Here is a 21879-nt window from a genome sequence, read left to right as displayed (position 1 = left end):
AATCTAGAAAAATGGTACAGATGAACCAGTTTACAATGCAGAAGTAGAGACATAGATGCAGAGAACAAACGTATGGACACCAAGGAGAGAAAGCAGGGGCTGGAGATGGTGGGATGAATTGGGAGTTTGGGATTGACATATATACACTAATATGTATAAAATGGATAACTAATAAGAACCTGCCATATAAAAATAAATAAAATAAAAAAAATAAAGAAACAGCAACAGATACACAATGCTCTCATCTCCTTTGCTCTGGCACATACTTTATAGCCCCATTGGATTTACAACACAAGAGTCAAAGATAAAATTATTAAAATTCCAGGAAGGTAACAGCAGAGCATTAAACCAAGAGCAATAACCTTCAGAGCATGAACCCCTGGGCAACTAATTGCACAGATCTGGTGCTCATGAAGCCAACCCTGTAGGTGGCCTAATAAAAATCAAAGTATATTTGAACTACATTCTTTAAACTTTCCATGATTCCAGATTGCCTAGACAAATGTTTGTACCAGTAAACTTTTATTTTTAAATTTTAGTCTTTCTTATGTAGATATACAGAAGGTTAAAAGAAAATATTTATAAGGAAATCAATTTGGAAGATTGTTGTTTACTATGCAAATTAATTTGGTGCATTTTACATGAAAGTTATTTCTGACTCAGCTTTTGTCAGTGGTTGTCAGGAAAACCAATATGAGTGAAGTATTCTCTTGGTTATTTGCATTCACATCTTTATGGCAGTAAAGATGTACAAAACAAAAAACACATGCTCTGCATTTCCTGACTAATGAATTACCCCATGGATACAGTTGTCTTCTGGAACTGCTTTTGTCTTTCAATATCTCTTGCCCTCTGCTCCCATTGCATAATTTTGAAAAGGTAAGAACCTTTTCAAAGGTAAGTTCTATGCAAAATATTTCCAATTATGTTAGACTCAGGAAGCAGGTTTGAATTATAGAAGTTTCTTGGATTAAATATGTCAATTTTTTCCCACATATTTAGTCCTCTAAATCTATTTGTTTAAGAAAAGAAATTCTTTTTTAATATGCACAACTGTCTCTGTATTTGTGAAACATTTTTACAAAGAGTATATCTAATTAGTAAATATGGATACAACATTTTTTAGACACATATGCAATGTAAAGTTATCATGAGACAACAGTTTGCCATGAATATCAGTTCTTTTGTTGCTATTTTTATAATCACCTACAAACCTATTTGATTGCCTCATTTGTATTATTAATTTTGTTTTATATAAGTTTAAAGTCTATTTCCTCATTTTCTTCCTTGACCTATGATTTTTTAGAGCGACATTGTATTTTTAGAGTCATTTTGGAGCGGGGAGAAAAACAAAGAATATCTTTTTTTTAGCATAGGTTCACATTCATCAACTGAGATGGTAATTCCTTTGGAAATCAATAAACAGAGAATACAAAACTTTTAATGCTTGTCAACTAAATGGCTGGTGGAGATAGGGAGCATAGAAAAGTCACCCAATTTATGAGCTTTGGATTAAATAAGTGAACTTGCTAGTATGATCAGTTTCAAATATATCTTACATATGGTGTTTATCTAACCATTTGTTCTACCCTTTTATTCCATTGTCCTCTACACATGGTATTTTCATTTTCCCTCAGATAGTAGATAATAGCATCAGAGGCTACAGACACAAATTATATATCACTTCCTCTGGTAGAGTAGCACAACTATAAATTTGAAAAATATATCACATTCATTTCATCATCCAATCATCAATACTTGGAAAATTATTATGTTAAGAATATTACTAGGAAAACAAAAGAACAGGTAGTGATAGGCAGGTCAGGAGCATTTGTCTTTTGCCTTAAAAATAATAACAAAATTATCTTTAAATCTAGATTGGAAAGAATTAGTATATTTTAGAATTTTAATTGACCATAGTAAATATTCAATAAAATTCTTGGAATTAATGAATAAATAAAATAGATTAATAATGTTCTTTATTTGAGGAAGAAGCAAAAAAATATGAATCACTCTGATTACTTATGTAAATATGCATGTGAAAGTACCAACCAAAGTCAGAGGGATTCCTTCAAAAATAATTTTTAAAATTATAGTGTTTGAACACTTTAGCGAAATAGTTTGTAAATTATAAACTTTAAATTGTATTTTACTTTTAAAATTTTGTTTAATACAGGTTACCACTGAAGGGATAGACAATGATATTTATATATATGCCAATTATGGTAAGTATGACACTGTGTATCAATTTTATTATAAGAAAAAAGTAAAATATTAACATCAGATATAAATACCCACTTGATCCACAGTCTTATTGAGAGTATAATTATGCATTAATTCCAAGATTTCTTTGTGATACTAATAAGCACATTGAATACATGTTTTCTGTCTTCTATCCATATCATCATGTGTTTATTTAACACATACTGTAAGACCTCACAAATTATTTTTATTATTTCTCCAGTCCTTATTGGTGCTAATTTACTCTTGCTGGAATAAAACAAATGATTTTGAAGTGTAATAATCATTAACTCAAAGTATTTTTTTCTCAAAGATATTGCATTAAATTACATTTAGCATGCGTTTAATATAATAATGTGCACTTTTTAAGTAACATCACCATCAACCGTAAGGTAAATTTTAAGGGAGTGTTATTATAGTAGAGTATGGAAAATCATTCCTGTTTTGTCAATCGCTCTCCCCAAAAGAGAAAAGAGAAAATATATTCACAGACCCACAAATGTATACCTATTCACCCCAATAGCAGTTGCCTCATTAGTTTTGGTTAGCAACCATCCTTTTTAACTTTTTTCTCTTAGGGGTTATGATCACTATAATTTACTCCTATTATAAAATGGCTTAAATTTGGAAAATAATCAGTTTATTGCTACATAATATCTATTTAGTTTATTTGTATTTAGTCTGTTTTATTCTAGAAAAGATGTAAAGTTAACAATCAATCAATGCCTTTCAATACAATGACTGAATATCTAAAATTTGAGATATGTAAATATCAATGACACATTTAGCATTCTGAACATATTTTAAAATCTTGATTTAGGCTGTACTGAATGTTTGTTATGGAATATGTGGTGTTACAAATTAATCACATAAGTTGCTAATTATATAATATTTAGAGCTTACAGTTATTAAATTTTTAATGTAATTATCAGTTATAGCCAAAAAATTATTTTCATGGTATTTCACCTGTTGACTTTATGTCATATTTAGTCCAACTCAATATCCTTATAAAAGAATCCAGGAAAGGATGCAAGGGAACAGTATAGAGTTAAAGAGCTTCCATAGAAATACACAGATGTTGGAATAATGATTTTGAAATTAAACTATTTAGAACGGGAAAATATTTTCATAAGTTAGTAGGATCTGACAACTGTATGTATGCTAAGTGACAGAGACACTATTTGTTTCAGGCAGAAGTTGCAAGAAAAATCAAGTAGCAGGGGGAAAATGTTCATTTGGTAGAAAAGATAAGAGGGTAAAGGCAGAGCTCTTCAGCTGTGCCCTGTGGGTCTTCAAGTCCACCAGCCTCTGTTAAGTTCTCTGTCTCTTTCTCTAACAACCTGAAGCTCAAAAGAGAGAAAGTCAAGCAGATTAAAATAAGGAAGAAAGATAGCAAAGCATTTGAGCTTCATTTTGGCTTTTTCACCTCCAATTTGCAAAGATCCAATGGGGGAAAGAGGGGAAGAATTATGTATTTCATCGGGACATTGGAAGCCTGGTCTTAATGACAGTATAGGAGATTTAGAATACTAAAACATAGCAAAATTATTTTATTATAAATGATTTTATATCAAACTATTTTATATACTGTATGCATTCAACTTTATTAATGGTCTAGGGACCAGTAGACATAATATGCCACTGCATATCCTCTGTTATGAATGGAAGTCAAGAAAACATTTTGGAAGTCACAAGACTTGATGAAAATTCATCTATATCACATTCAATATTTAACTGTTCATTAAAGAAGGCATTTGGAATTTTCATCATAAATCTGTTATGGTCTATAAGTTTCACATGAAATACCTGATATTTCTTAATGCTTAGAATGGGTATAAATTTATTTTTAAAAAGTCAATTAATGGTTATATCTACATTAAAATACATTAATCTTATTATTTAAATTCATTTTTAGTGAACATGTAGGATATTATTGAGGATATAGAATGTTTTACATAAGAAAAATCAAAACTGTATGTACATCAGCAGAATCTGAAGTTTAAGATTCTATATCTTCATTTTAAGCAGGCTGATATTACTTTCAAAAAGAAGAAAAGAGTGAAGGTTACCTAAAACAATACCAGATGTCATATTATAGTAAGAATTATAGCTATCCAAGGAACATTAATAATGCAATGTCAGTAAATACTCAAGTAAATATTTGACATACTAATTTTAATTCATTACAAATGTTATTTAAGGAGCTAAGCTTACAACCTGAGAGGAAAAAAATTCTGAAAAAGAATTCAGCACAGAGAAGTATACACTTTGCTCTGATAACTGGTTGAATGTGTACCCTAGTTTTGATGTTACTTGGGGGAATAGTATAGTGTGTCAGAAACTTTCTCATATTTAGTTGTCAATATCAATTCAGAAATTCATTATTTAATCATGTTTTTCCACAGAAGGAACAAAGCACATAATCAAAATGTATATGCCCTTGATTTCTTTTCAGACAAGTATTAATCTCAACCATTCCTGCAAAACTTCATTCACTGATTTTCTGTGTAATTGTAAACATTTAAATAATATGCAATTAATCATGGGGATTTATTTAGATAATTATATCAAATTGAATTAAAAAAGTGAAGGCATTATTGTTTTATATCCCAGACCCTTCACACATTTTGTTTCTTCTGCTCGGAACATTCCATGCCACTCTTTGCAAAATTGCATTATTTTTCTCTTTTAGAACTAAACTGTAATATCACTTTCTCAGAGGAACCCTCTTGAGCCATTCAATTAAAAAAAAATCCAGCCCCAATTGTTTAACACAGGGCTTACCAAGTCAGTCTGGCAAATCCTGTGTACTTAGTTTCCAGTATATGATAGATACTCAATAAACATTTATTGAAGGATGAATGATAAATCTAGATTTGGATAAGAAGATACTTTATTCGAAAATAATATTGCACTAGGGAAAACATTGAGACCATATGACCTGCAAGCATTTCACAGGCCAGGCAGAAGGGAATTTTCATTTATAGGGAGAGGTAAGCAAGAGAGTAAGTACTGGGTATTGGGGAATCAGTTGAAGGGCACCTGATACTACAGTTGAACAGGAAATCCTTTTCTTTGAGATTACCAGATTCTTGGGAGGAGCCACTAAGGACAGGTTGTTCCATATTCAGATACAGGCTGACAGTGCTTCAGAGTTCTGGGCCCTGAGCCAAGGAGAGAAAATTAACTAAGTTTTGGTCCAGTCAAATTAGCAGGTATTTTGACCAGGTAGGTCAGTTGATATAAATAGCTAATCATTTGTGAGACAAAGGATGGGAATTCAGAAAGTTTATATCTGACTTTACCATAGGTAAATGAGGGAGGCATTTGTGAGTCTTATCTAAGTAATATGGGGAAAGATGATGCTTCACAGTGAGCCATTTCCTGGAACACAAAATTGTGGGGGTACTTCTTAACCATTGCTGCTTTCTAGAAACACAGGGCCCATGTGAAGTTTAACATTGCCAAAAGGAGTAATTGTATGCATGTTTGTTATAGTATATTTAATGTGATTTATATGACTATATATAAATCTATATATGTACCTATATTTTTATACATTAATTTTGATACTGACATTTATATGTATCTTTCTACATAAATATGAGCTTATCAGTGTTTCTTAACATGTTTAATTGTGTAAGACTAACCTATGTATTATAGAGCATTTATCATTCTTGACTGTGACCACTAAATACCAGTGTCACCCTTAATGTTTTATGGCAGTGGAAAAATACCCTCCACCCATACTTCCAAATGCCCCTTATCAGAGCAGTTCTGATTCTAGGTGAGCATCACTGGGATTCAGATGTCATGACTGTGTTATAGTTCCCAAATCCTAATGCTACATTTCAATAATATTCTGTATTCATTCTCACAATCCATATGTGTTGTTAAACTACATTTGTTGAGTATGTAAATATCAGAAAATACTTGTTTTATTCTATATGATCCATTCCAACATAAGCAATTCATCTAAGCCAATCATGGAGCAGAAGTCCTTTTGGAAAATGAGACCACAGGGAAGTCATCTGAGAAGTTTTTAAAAATGGATTTATTGCTCATCAATAAAAGACAAATAAATATGTGATAACACTGCTTTATCTGGACATTTTCAAAAGCAAACATAATGTGTGACCAAACTAGTTCATGGAGAAGTCATACTCCATAATTCTAAGGAATTATAGAGAAGAGTGTAAAAACTCTGATATATCATTAGGAAAGAAAGAAGTTAGCCTTCCTTCTGAACCCCTTTTCATGCAAGCAAACACAGTTCTTTACTGTTTAAGTAAGTCTGAGTTGGGGATTTTTTTTACTAGTAACCAAAAGCATCTTACATGGCATACTATATTTCTAATGAAATCCAAATGAATTCTAAAGAAATTATCTTCTACTCTTTCTAAAATCTCATGGACATATGTTATAAACCCTTTTCCAAGTTAAAAATTAAATATCTCTTAAGAATAATAATATAGATTCGTAATTTTAAAACTAAAGAAAATATTGACAGTAAAAATATCCCTAATGAGGAAATTAAAGACATGTCTGCTTACTGATAACAGTTGACCAGAAGATACTTTTGTAAACAGATTAGTGAGTCCACACTGTGTGTGCATTTAATGACCATGAACATTTTAAAGTATAAACATTAGTCACTCCTTTGTGTTATATCTAGATATTCTCTTATATTGCATGCCCATGTGAAAAAAATGAACAATAATGACTTTTTATTAATTTTTTCCCCAAATAAACTTCTGCATGCAGAAATACTAAGACAATAGAACAAATTGCATGCTACGTCTGATGAAAAGGAGGAGGGAAGCAAACTAGGCAATATCAGGAGCTGAAGTCACTGGCTGGTTGATACAAACTCCTACCTTATTAAACTTCCAGATGGGAAATAAAACCTGAGTCCTGAAAAAGCTGATAAGGATTAGAGGATTATTTACATGAAATAGGATATACTGAAAGGGACAGACACATCAAGTTATTTAAACAAGAAAATGTCCTGAGCACCTAACATGTTCCAGGCACTGCTATGTATCCTGTGGGTATAATGATTTTCAAAAAAAAAAAAAAAAAAAAGAGTTAGATATTACTTATTCTCTTTGAATTTACATTCTGTGAGGGTAAAAAGCAATAAATGACACATGTTTTACACAGCGTTTAGTTTTATATGCACATAAAAGAGTAATGGTGGAATAGGGACTAGAGTAGATAGAATGCTTAGGAAGAAAATAATCTCTAAAAGATAACAGTTTTGTTGGATTCTGGAAAACAATTGTAGCCCAGCTATGAAAATTTCTTGGAGAAGCATGATGCAGGCATAAGAAATCACAATTACAAAGACCCTGAGGCTAGACTGAATTTGCCATGGCAGCCATAGCAAAGAAGGCCAGCATGCCTAGGACATTTTAAGCAAGTAAGATTGGGGATCAATATGAGATTGGAGATAAATTTAGGTGTCTGATTAAGAAGATCTTTTTGATAAGGAGTTCAGGTAGTATTAACCACAAAGCAAAAGCTATTGGAGACTTATTTGAAGTAGAGTGACGTAGTTTTAAAAGATAGCAGTTGTTGCTTAACTGGGAATCTTAAGAAAGAGGTAATAGCAGAACTAAAGTAACCAGTTAAAAGATTATTGCTAAACAAGTGCTAAAATAACTTGGTATAGAAAGTGAACAAATTCAGAATGTCTTTTGGAAATAGATATCAAAGGATTTTTCAAGGAGCTGAATTTGGAGGAAGAGGAAAAGGGAAGAAACAAGAATGGATTCTAGATATTTTTTCCTGAGCAACTGGATGTATGCAATTGTCATTTACTAAAATAGGGAGAAAAAACCTGGGGTACTAGGTAAATCTTCACTATTCTCCATTATAAGTGTATCCATTTTTGCATACATAGTATACATATATCATTCTTTGTTCCAGAAAAGTCTACGATGAAGATTGCAGATTTAAAAAAAAATAAAAAACAAACAAACAAACAAAAAAAAAACTTTCATCACATGGTAATCATTATCAACCCACAATTCCCAAAATGGGAAAAATAATTTTAATTATCCCTAGCATCCATCCATTCCTTCTTATTCTTAGTAACAGAATTACCCAGCTTATCTGAACACACTGTTCCCTACCTAAAGAAGAGCTTATCATCCTCCCTTACAGCAGCATGTAAAATAGTTGTCATCTCCTTAAAGATAAAGTCATATAATATGGACCGGGTTCTCCCTCATTCCTGCTCCTTAAGAGGTGGAAAGACTGCTGCCTTGAACTCAAAGTGGGAAGCAAAATGTTGAGGAAATTAGAGCCAACTTGCTAGCTCTGTTCACTTGATAAACTCTTAGAACTGAACTTCTCTAAAGTCTAGAACCCCTCTCATTTAGAAGATAAAAAGTAAAATTCTCTCTATTTAAACCTTAGCATTTGTGAAAATACGTTAGTCTAGCTTTTACTCTTATTAACAGATACATATTTCCTGGAAAATTGTGCTTACTAATAACATTTGTGAAATTATTAACAAGCATGGGAAGATGGACCATTGGAGAGGATGTGTGTGTGTGTGTGTGTGTGTTGAAATAATAAAGGCCAACCAACTGAAGAATGGAGTGGAAAAATAATTGTATTAACCTTTCCAAATGAGAAAAATTGACACTGTTTGTCTATGTTACTGAGTTGGAAGGAATGCAAAATAATGTTCATAGTCCATAAAAATCATTGCTATACCAAATGCTACTTACAACAGAACTAGAATGGGAGAGTGGTACTATGTATGCAATGTATTTCCAAATATTAATCTAGATTTAGAAGTAAATGTCATAGTAAATCAATCAGGAGATAAATGAGAACTTGGAAAACAATCTATATTAAGTGTTGGCATTTTTCCTCAAGCCATAGAACTCACATACATTTTGTCAGGATTCTGTTGCCCAATACTTAAGATGTATTATGCTTTTTTTGTGGCATTAGTAAATACAGAACAGTCTGGAATATTTCATCCTGCAAGTTGGATATCCTGCATGTTTTTTAATCGTATATATAATTATGAAAATTTGCACAGCAGTCAAATGGGAAGTGTGTTTGAATAAAAAATTTAAAAATGTATTCAGACTATATCTTTTCAAAGAAAATGAATGAAGCAGATGCAATATATTCTCCCTCTTGTTTCACAAAAATAAATAGCAATCAATAAACCTTCCATCTCATATATTTAAAAAGTTTAATCAAGGTCACAATTTTCAACTTTATATCCAAGACATATTATTAAATTACTAAGAGACCAATGACCTATAAAACCCTGACAAAGATGTACTTAATGCAAAGAAGATCAATTTAGTTGAAGAGTAATGAGATACATAGCTTAAATACTTTATTTGCATTGTAATTCAGTTGAACCTTAATATATTAATTGTACCATGGTACTTTCTTGATGTAGAAATAAAAACTGACCACCAAAGATTTGGGTCATTCTTCCTAAAGTAAAGTTGTTTCTGGAAAGTGGCTGTGCAGTCAATATCTACGTTTTCCAAACCTCTGTCAGATATGTAACAAATAATTACACAGTTAAGCTAGTCAAGGAGAAGACAAATGTGAAGCAAATAATGCTACAAATTAAAGAAGACATTAAATTAATAGTATTTAAATTTATAATTATAAATAATCATATAAACTTTTGCCTAGCAGATTCTGATTCCTTGTATACACTTTATAAATAAATAAGGATAAAAGGAGGGAAATAAGGAAAGAGGTAAGGAGAGATGGAAAGACGTAGAGGAATAAGAGAATTAAAACTCACTTTGGATATAGGAAAGTTGGAAATATCACATCATTTGTAATTTGTTCCATTCCCTTGTTACTAGAAATTAGAATAATCTGAATACACTGTTTTAGGTAAGACATTTAGCCATTTTGAGCCAGTAGTTCTGCCTTGACTGTTTCAGCTGTGTCTTTGAAATAGCAAACAAGACTTCGGGAAGAAAATGATTGGAATAGACAGGAACTGGGGTCTAATACCATTTTCTTGCTACTCCAAGCAACAACAACGACTTCTTTATTCTCTCAGTTTTCAATAAATCCATACACCTTTGGTCAGCTAGATTAAGTGCAGTCTAGTACTTTGTGCCTGCCCTGGCAGAGAAAAACAGTGTAAGATTTTTCTCCTCTATGGTAGGGGAAAGAACCCGGAAAGCGGTTTGGAGCACTCCAGTGAAGACCAAGAACTGATTCTAGATAACCTGTGGGCTCAGAGATCTGTGGACTTTATAGGTAAAGTAAGTCACAAATTACTTTTAAAAATAAAAAAATTTTTTTGTTTGACAGAGTAGGCACTGATATCATTGAATATAATGTAAAAATAGATAAAAGAATCCCTAAAATCCAAATCTTTGTTTCCTTCTGAAGTTCACTGCTGATTCATCAGCCTCTCCCTTTCTCTCTTGAGCTCTTAATAAAGTTTTACATTTCTAATATAAAAAAAATAAGTTGAGTGATCCATATAAATTATCAATCAAACTCTTGGAGGAAAGGTGGTAATTAAATCAATAGAAGACAATTTCCCTGAGCTCATGACCTCAGTTGGCAGACTAGGAATTCACAGAATTCTGGGTTAGAATGACAAGGAAAAAAATGACCCATAAGTGTCTTGGTAACATTAATTAGGAGAAAATCTTACAACTGTCATGTATAAAAAACAAGGTATCAACAACAACAACAACTACTTGACACTGTATTTTTCTTTTAGGGCACTAAAAGCAAAAAAAGAAAAAAAAAAGTAGTCTATATGTATGGATTACCAAAGAGTAAGCTCTGTGGCTCTTCTGAAATAAGCTATCTTTTGGAGAACAAACCTGAAAGTATAAAAACCTTGGTATAGATCTCTAGGAAAATAGGAACACTGGCTTTTCATCGTCATCTACCTGATTGTTTGTCTTATGTTACCAGTAAAATCTAGCTTCTGTTTTTCTTAATTCTGGCTAACATTTCAGATTTCCTCCCCTTACTTTGTAATCAATATGCAGATAGCAAACACAATCTCTTTTCTGTATAAAAATAAAAAAGAATTTGAATAGCCTTGTGTATAAACCTATTATTAACTCCATTTGTCGAGCACCTTAATTATTAAGAGGTGTTACTGTAGATCTTTTTATTAACACCACAGGTTCTTCATATTCTTGTTTTCTCACTTGCAATCAGTGAACGCAAGTAAAAGTTTGCATTTCCAGTATCTTAGATCTTATCCTTTTAGATACAATTAATATCAACATATATATGTTCTTTCTTTTTAGCATATTTATTCAACTTTACTTGAAAATCATGGTTGAAATATAGAATAATCTTTTCAGGGTTGATATAATTTATTTCTAATTGTAACTGTAAACTATTTAGAGACACAGAGAATTCAGTAAAAAGCCAAAGACTGACAGTTTTAAACAAGAGGTACTTTAAAATATTTTATCTCATCCATGAATGTATTTCTCACCACTTATCCCACAATCTGCTGAGTGCTTTTTTTCTTTCTCTCATATTTTGACAGTTTCTGTATATACCCAATGAAACTCAACAAGGATGAGATTGAAAAAAATCTTTTATCATATTAGCTAAGAATTTTTCCAAGCAGAAAAAAAGAGACAGAATTGTGCTTTAAATGTCAACTGGTAATAAAACAGGCTTGTAATGCATATATAAGACTCAAGAAACAAAGAAAACAGCCCATAATAATTCAAAAATAAAATCATTGATAAACAGGAAATATATTAATCAATTAGTTATAACATTTAAAATATTACAAAACCACCTATGTGTTTTGTAAGATTTTATAAATCTGATTATATCATCAATTTTGTATGTTATAACCCAATCCAAAGATGAGCAGAAGACCTAAATAGACATTTCTCCAAAGAAGATATACAGATTGCCAACAAACACATGAAAGAATGCTCAACATCATTAATCATTAGAGAAATGCAAATCAAAACTACAATGAGATATCATCTCACACCAGTCAGAATGGCCATCATCAAAAAATCTAGAAACAATAAATGATGGAAAGGGTGTGGAGAAAAGGGAACCCCCTTGCACTGTTGGTGGGAATGTAAATTGATACAGCCACTATGGAGAAAAGTAAGGAGGTTCCTTAAAAAACTAAAAATATAACTACCATATGACCCAGCAATCCCACTTCTGGGCATATACCCTGAGAAAACCATAATTCAAAAAGAGTCATGTACTAAAATGTTCATTGCAGCTCTATTTACAATAGCCAGGACATGGAAGCAACCTAAGTGGCCATCAACAGATGAATGGATAAAGAAGATGTGGCACATATATAAAATGGAATATTACTCAGTCATAAAAAGGAACAAAACTGAGTTATTTGTAGTGAGGTGGATGGACCTAGAGACTGTCATACAGAGTGAAGTAAGTCGGAAAGAAAAAACAAATACTGTATGCTAAAACATATATATGGAATCTAAAAAAAAGAAAAAAAAAAGATCAGAAGAACCTAGGGGCAAGACAGGAATAACGATGCAGACCTACTAGAGAATGGACTTGAGGATACAGGGAGTGGGAAGGGTAAGCTGGGACAAAGTGAGAGAGTGTCATGGACATATATACACTAACAAACATAAAATAGATAGCTAGTGGGAAGCATCCTCATAGCAAAGGGAGATCAGCTCAGTGTTTTGTGACCACCTAGAGGGGTGGGATAGGGAGGGTGGGAGTGAGGCAGATGCAAGAGGGAAGAGATATGGGGACATATGTATATGTATAACTGATTCACTTTGTTATGAAGCAGAAACTAACACACCATTGTAAAGCAATTATACTCTAATAAAGATGTTAAAAAAATAAAATAAAATAAAGATGGAAAAAAATTTGTATGTTATAAATGATTGCAGTTAAAGCACTTTTGATGATATTCATATATATAGGTAACACTAACTTAAAGTAGAAGAGAAACAATAGAAGTATTAGGGGAAAGAAAACAATTTTTGAAATAGTAATTTATTTTCTAGATGAAAAATATAAACTGAAACCCTATATTTGACATGAGTATATATCAAAATCTTTCCTCAGATGTGGACTGAAGCCTGAGTTGTTACTTGCAGACTGGATTATAGTCTAAAGGAAATCCAATAAAAATCATAGCACTGTACTTTTTGTAGGTCCTTTTCTCTAATAAGCATGGATTTTGAAATATTGGTAAAGATTACAGTTTACAGGGAAGAAATTATTGCCCCAAATATACTACAAGAAAGTGTTTTCTTAGTGAGTGTGTTAAATTTAATATGCTAAAGTGATTTAATATGAGTAATGAAATTAGAAATAGCATTGATTCCTGGTATTTTTATATTTGACATATTAAAGACAGTTTAAAACATGGTGGGAAATATCTTTATGTGAACTAAAGGAGAATGAACTTTGACATTTTTGCACATGAAATTTACTAAATCAAGACAGTTTATACCACAGAGCATTGTACATGCTTAGGTCAATTCAAAAACACCAAATTTCTGCTAGTCAGTGTATTACTGTAATTCATAAAGGCAATTTTTCCTAATTATATCTGCTTTTGGCACAGAAAGTACTCAAAAGTAAAGGTGAAAGTGGACATTAATTCCAAAAGAAACTTCAAGTCACTGTTATAGTGAAATGATTTCTGTACCATATGTTTTAAAAGAGAAATGTTTTAGTAAGGAATGCAACTATTCTTTTTATAACCTTAAGTGTTCTGTAGTGAATTACTGTATGTAGTTGACAGGTATGATTTGAAAATATATTTTTATATTGGCAATAATTTTTCCAAGGAAAAAATAAAAAGGGAGATATTTGTTTAAATGTGAAAAACTAATAAAACAACTTTTATGCATATGTATCTCAGAAATAGCAAATATAATTACTGAGATAAACACTAATTTGTAGTTGAGAATTAAAAATAAATTTCTTATAGTTTAAAGAATTAAAGACATCAGGGTAGACAGTGAAGATTTGGACCCCTTGCTATAATTTTGCAGCCTGTTTTATCAATGCTTAAGTTGACCAAATATTAAATCAAAATATCAAATTATGTATGTTTTCCAGCATTGCTCTTTCAGAGGCACAAATACAACAACATGGAATAGGTTAGCCCAACAAGGAGAACAGACTAACATTTATATAATAGTTAGAAAACATTCTAATATTCAATTATATCATACTAACTTTGGAGAAATAACCGTTCAAATGTGAAATTAGTTTTCCTGAATATCCAAAAATATTTTTGGGTAAAGAGGACATTATGCCTGTTCCACATGTAAGATAGATAATATATACTGGTAATGAAGGGATTTTTCAATGTTTATGGCAATTAGCTTAGCAAAGATTTAATGGTAGAGAGAAGCATTGAGTATGAAGGAAATTCATTCATTCATTTATTTATTCATTCAATAAATATTTACTAAGAGCCAGGAACTATTGGGAGTAAAAGATGATCTGATATCTGTCCTTAAGAAGAATATCACATCTTTCATGTATCAAACAATTACCTAACACTGATTAATTGCATATTCCTCTTCAGTCAAGTCTTAACTCAGTTCCAAGAGTCACCTCTTTTGGGATACTTTCTCTGACTTCCCTGGGATATATATATTAATAATCACATATAAATCATCTAGGGATCATGTAAAAATGCAGATTCTGGGGAATTCCCTGGCAATCCAATGGTTAGGACTTTGCTCTTTCACTGCCGGGGACCCGGCTTGGGGAACTAAGATCCTGTAAGCCAAGCAGCATAGCAAAAAAAAGAAAAACATGCAGATTCTGATTCAGTATTTCTGGCATAAGAACTTCAATTCCCCATTTCTATTATGACGTTGATACTGCTGATCTGTGGACCACAATTTTAATAGGAAGATAGTAGATGTTATTAAATTACCCATCATTTAATGACTTACAAAGATGAGAGATAAAGAATATTAATATTTAGTGGGAAATGACTTAAAAGATGCTATTGAATATATATGTAAATAAGAAATGATTTAAAAAATACTAGCCAAAGACCAATAGAAAGTGGCCACCATGAGCTAGCAAGTGGTCAGACAAAATAAAATTTATTTAGGTTGCTATAGCAATAGAAGATGAGTACTAGAGGAAACTTTTGGAATGTGTATAGGATCTGAGTAATTACTGTGTAATTCTAAAGAGTATTTAACGAAGCAAAAGTAAGATCTGGATGAGGTTCAATAAAAATACAGCTCTTTCTATTTCTTATATTTTGTGTAAATGTTCCCACACTACAATGGGGAGAATACTAGAGTAATTATAATCTTTCAACATATTAATACATTCACTGAGCAAATATTTATTAAGGGTCTACTAAGTGCCAAGATGTTGTTTCTACATGTGTCAAACACCAAGAGATCTCTGACCTCTCGGGGAAAATATAAATGAAAACAAATAAATAAATAATCAAATATGTAATGTAATATCAGGTAATAATAAAAATACTAGAGAAAATAATTTAGCATAAAAACAAAAGAAGCTCAGTAGCCATTTTAGAAGGCAGAGTTTTCTTTACAGGGAACAGTAAGCAGACACCAGCAGGATATAAAGAACTTTTTTTCAAAGATCTGAAGTTCAAGTGTTCCATGCTGGAGAAAATGTGTGCATGAAGACCTTGGACTACGTGCTAGTTTGATGTATTTTAACATCATCAAGAAAGTCAGTTTGACTGGATAGTATGAACAAGGGACAGGCCGAAGCTTGAGAATTTGTAGGGGATTTGTAGAACACAGAAAGGAGTTTGAACATTACTATAGAAATAATGGGAATTCTTTGGATAAATTTGAACAAAAAATGGCATTAATTGCTTTGTGTTTGAGAAAGGTGTTCACTTATCTGACTATAGAATCTAGAAAGAACAGAGGGAGATCCATCAGTAATCTAAATTAAATGTCAGCAAAATACAGACACCTAACTAAATCCAGCCCTGTTTTTACAAAGCCATGAACTAAGAATTATTTTTATACTTTTAAATGACTGTCACATAAGTACAGTTAATCATTTTTCATGGATTCTGTATTTGCAAATTTTCCTACTTACTAAAATGTGTTTGTAACCCTAAAATCAATATTGGAGGCATTTTAACAATCATGAGCAGATGTGCACATGTACAGAGCAGAAGAAGATTGAGTAGAAGATTAGCATATTACTAGCTGAGGTTAGATGAAGCCCCACTCTGCCTTCTTGTTTCATCTCTCATATTTTAAACAACTATCTTTTTCTGGGTCTATTTACTGCTACATTTTTGTGCATTTTGTTGGTGACTTCACTATGTAAAATGGTCCCAGAAGTAGTGCTAATGCACTGTTTAGTGTTCTAAAGTGCAAGAAGGCTGTGATGTGCATAATGGAGAAAACACGTATTTCAGATAGGGCCTGTTCAGGCATTAATTATAGTGCTGTTTGCCCTGCACTCAATGTTAATAAATCACCAATATACAATAAATAAGATATATTTAAATTAAAATATGGAGGTCAGGCCAGGCTCGAACCCGCCCAGAAGTTGGAACACACCTCAGAAACCCACTAACTTGGGGCCCCAGGCCTGAGTCTAACTCCAGAAGCTCCAGCGCACAGGAGATCGACTTGATTAGGTAGAGAGAGACGCCCAAGGAAAAGAAGCCTCTGCCATCCATAATGGTCTCTTCCAGTTCTGAGTGACGTAGGGTATGAACGAGCCTTGGCTGTGATCCCTGTTTTACATCTTTACTCCAGCAACTCTAGAGGAAACCAAAGTGCCAAGTGATTTGTCCAAGGTCATTCATACATCTTCAAATTAAACAACTTATGTTGTTTGCAAAGTGATCACTCAGGGATTATAATTAAAAACACTCCTGGGGGAGGAGGGGAAAATAGTGGAAGAGTAAGATGTGGAGATCACCTTTCTCCCAACAGATACACCAGAAATACACCTACACGTGGAACTGCTCCTACAGAACACCCATTGAATGCTGGCAGAAGACCTCAGACCTCCCAAAAGGCAAGAAACTCCCCATGTACCTGGGTAGGGAAAAAGAAAAAAGAATAAACAGAGACAAAACAATAGGGATGGAACCTGCACCAGTGGGAGGGAGCTGTGAAGGGGGAAAGGTTTCCACACAATAGGAGCCCCTTCGCGGGTGGAGACTGCGGGTGGCAGAGGGGGAAAGCTTCGGAGCCGCAGAGGGGAGTGCAGCAACAGGGGCGCGTAGGGCAAAGTGGAGAGATTCCTGCACAGAGGATCAGTGCCAACTGGCACTCACCAGCCCAAGTGGCTTGTCTGCTCACCTGCCAGGGTGGGTGGGAGCTGGGAGCTGAGGGTCGGGCTTTGGTGGAAGTGCAGGGTGAGAACTGGGGTTGACGGCGTGAACACAGCCTGCAGGGGCTAGTGTGCCATGGTTGGCCAGGAGGGAGGCCGGGGAAAAGTCTGGACCTACCGAAGAGGCAAGAGACTTTTTCTTCCCTCTTTATTTCCTGGTGCGTGAGGGGACGGGATTAAGAGCGCTGCTTAAAGGAGCTCCAGAGAGGGATGCGAGCCACGGCTAAAAGCGTGGACCCCAGAGATGTGCATGAGATGCTAAGGCTGCTGCTGCCACCACAAAGAAGCCTGTGTGCAAGCACAGGTCACTATCCACACTCCCCTTCCGGGGAGCCTGTGCAGCCTGCCACTGCCAGGGTCCCGGGATCCTGGAACAACCTCTCCGGGAGAACACACGGTGCGCCTCAAGCTGGTGCAACGACCCGCCAGCCTCTGACACTGCAGCCTCACCCCGCATCCGCACCCCTCCCTCCCCACAGCCTGAGTGAGCCAGAGCACCCGAAGCAGCTGCTCTTTTAAACCGGTCCTGTCTGAGTGAAGAACAGACACCCTCCGGCGACCTACATGCAGAGGCGGGGCCAAATCCAAAACTGAGCCCCTGGGAGCTGTGAGAACAAAGAAGAGAAAGGGAAATATCTCCAAGCAGCCTCAGAAGCAGTGGATTAAAGCTCCACAATCAATTGATGTAGCCTGCATCTGTGGAATACATGAATAGACAACGTATCATTCCAAATTGAGGAGGTGGATTTGAGAGCAAGATTTATGATTTTTTCCCCTTTTCCTCTTTTTGTGAGTGCGAATGTATATGTTTCTATGTGAGATTTTGTCTGTATAGCTTTGTTTCCACCATTTGTCCTAGGGTTCTATTTGTTCATTTTCTTTTGTGTTTTTTAAATTTTTTTTAATAATTATTTTTTTATTTTAATAACTTTATTTTATTTTACTTTACCTTCTTCCTTCCTTCCTTCCTTCCTTCCTTCCTTCCTTCCTTCCTTCCTTCCTTCCTTCCTTTCTTTTCTTTCTTTCTTTCTTTCTTTCTTTCTTTCTTTCTTTCTTTCTTTCTTTCTTTCCTTCTTTCTTTCTTTCCTTCCTTCCCTCCTTTAGACAATCATTCATCCCAAATTGAGGAGGTGGACTTTGAAAGCAAGATGTATGATTTTTTCCCCTTTTCCTCTTTTTGTGAGTGTGTATGTGTATGCTTCTGTGTGAGATTTTATCGGTGTAGCTTTGCTTCCACCATTTGTCTTAGGGTTATATCCATCAGTTTTTTTTTTGTTGTTGTTTGTTTGTTTCTTTTTTTCTTAATAATTATTTTTTATTTTAATAATTTTATTATATATTATCTTACTTTATTTTACTTTATCTTCTTTCTTTCTTTTTTCCTTCCTTCCCTCCTTGCTTCCTTCCTCCCTCCCTCCCTCCCTCCCGCCTTTCTTTCTTTCTTTCTTTCTTTCTTTCTACATCTACTAATTCTTTCTTTCTACTTTTTCTCCTTTTTATTCTGAGCCGTGTGGATGAAAGGCTCTTGGTACTACAGCAAGGAGTCAGTGCTGTGCCTCTCAGGTGGGAGAGCCAACATCAGGACACTGGTCCACAAGAGACCTCCCTCGGCACATAATATTAAATGGTGAAAATCTCCAGAGATCTCCATCTCAGCACCAGCACCCAGCTTCACTCAGCGACCAGCAAGCTACAGTGCTGGACCCCCTATGTCAAAGAACTAACAAGACAGGAACACAACCCCACCCATTAGCAGAGAGGCTGCCTAAAATGATAATAAGTCCACAGACACCCCAAAACACACCACCAGTTGTGGACTTGCCCACCAGAAAGAAAAGATCCAGCCTCATCCACCAGAACACAGGCACTAGTCCCCTCCAACAGGAAACCTACACAACCCACTGAACCACACTGGGCCACTGGGGACAGACACTAAAAACAACGGGGACTACAAACCTGCAGCCTGCAAAAGGGAGAACCCCAAACACAGTAAGATAAGCAAAATGAGAAGACAGAAAAACACACAGCAGATGAAGGAGCAAGATAAAAAACCACCAGATGTAACAAATGAAGAGGAAACAGGCAGTCTACCTGAAAAATAATTCAGAATAATGAAAGTAAAGATGATCCAAAATCGTGGAAATAGAATAGACAAAATGCAAGACACACTTAACAAGGACCTAGAAGAACTAAAGATGAAACAAACAAACATGAACAACACAATAAATGAAATTAAAAATAATCTAGATGGGATCAATAGCAGAATAACTGAGGCAGAAGAACGGATAAGTGACCTGGAAGATAAAAGAGTGGAAATAACTACTGCAGAGCACAATAAAGAAAGAAGAATGAAAAGAACTGAGGACAGTTTCAGAGACCTCTGGGACAACATTAAACACACCAACATTCAAATTATAGGGGTTCCAGAAGAAGAAGAGAAAAAGAAAGGGACTGAGAAAATATTTGAAGAGATTATAGTTGAAAACTTCCCTAATATGGGAAAGGAAATAGTTAATCAAGTCCAGGAAGCACAGAGAGTCCCATATAGGATAAATCCAAGGAGAAATATGCCAAGACACATATTAATCAAACTGTCAAAAATTAAATACAATGAAAACATATTAAAAGCAACAAGGAAAAAAACAACAAATAACATACAAGGGAATCCCCATAAGGTTAACAGCTGATCTTTCAGCAGAAACTCTGCAAGGAAGAAGGGACTGGCAGGACATATTTAAAGTGATGAAGGAGAAATACCTGCAACCAAGATTACTCTAACCAGAAAGGATCTCATTCAGATTTGATGGAGAAATTAAAACCTTTACAGACAAGCAAAAGCTAAGAGAGCTCAGCACCACCAAACAAGCTTTACAACAAATGCTAAAGGAACTTCTCTAGGCAAGAAACACCAGAGAAGGAAAAGAGCTACAATAACTAACCCAAAACAATTAAGAAAATGGGAATAGGAACATACATATCGATAATTACCTTAAATATAAATGGACTAAGTATTCCCACCAAAAGACACAGATTGGGTGAATGGATACAAAAGCAAGACCCATATATATACTGTCTACAAGAGACCCACTTCAGACCTAGAGACACATACAGATTGAAGGTAAGGGGATGGAGAAAGATATTCCATGCAAATGGAAACCAAAAGAAAGCTGGAGTAGCAATTCTCATATCAGACAAACTGGACTTTAAAATAAAGACTATTACAAGAATTAAAGAAGGACACCTCAGAGTGATCAAGGGATCAGTCCAAGAAGAAGATATAACAATTGTAAATATTTATGCACCCAACATAGGAGCACCTCAATACATAAGGCAAATACTAACAGCCATAAAATGGGAAATTGATAGTAACATATTTATAGTAGGGGACTTTAACACCCTACTTTCACCAATGGACAGATCATCCAAAATGAAAATAAATAAGGAAAAAGAAGCTTTAAATGATACATTAAACAAGATGGACATAATTGATATTTATAGGACATTCCATCCAAAAACAACAGAATACACATTTTTCTCAAGTGCTCCTGGAACATTCTCCAGGACAGATCATATCTTGGGTCACAAATCAAGCCTTGGTAAATTTAAGAAAATTGTAACTGTATCAAGTATCTTTTCTGACCATAATGCTATGAGACTAGAGATCAATTACAGGAAAAGATCTGTAAAAAATACAAACACATGGAGGCTAAACAATACACTACTTAATAACAAAGTGATCACTGAAGAAATCAAAGGGAAAAAAAAATACTTAGAAGCAAATGACAATGGAGACAAGATGATCCAAACCCATGGGATGCAGCAAAAGCAGTTCTAAGAGGAAAATTTAGAGCAATACAATCCTACCTTAAGAAACAGGAAACATCTCGAATAAACAACCTAAGGTTTCACCTAAGGCAGTTAGAGAAAGAAGAACAAAAAAACCCCAAAGCTAGCAGAAGGAAAGAAATCATAAAAATCAGATCAGAAATAAATGAAAAAGAAATGAAGGAAACCATAGCAAAGATCAATAAGACTAAAAGCTGGTTCTTTGAGAAGATAAACAAAATTGATAAACCATTAGCCAGACTCATCAAGAAAAGGGAGAAGACTCAATAGAATTAGAAATGAAAAAGGAGAAGTAACAACTGACAGTGTAGAAATACAAAAGATCATGAAAGATTACTACAAGTAACTCTATGTCAATAAAATGGAAACCTGGAAGAAATGGACAAAGTATTAGAGATGCACAACCTGCCAAGACTGAATCAGGAAGAAATAGAAAATATGAACAGACCAATCACA

This window comes from Stenella coeruleoalba (assembly GCF_951394435.1).
Source record: "Stenella coeruleoalba genome assembly, chromosome: 18".
NCBI lineage: Eukaryota > Metazoa > Chordata > Mammalia > Artiodactyla > Delphinidae > Stenella > Stenella coeruleoalba.
Note: the sequence above shows the minus strand (reverse complement) of the source record.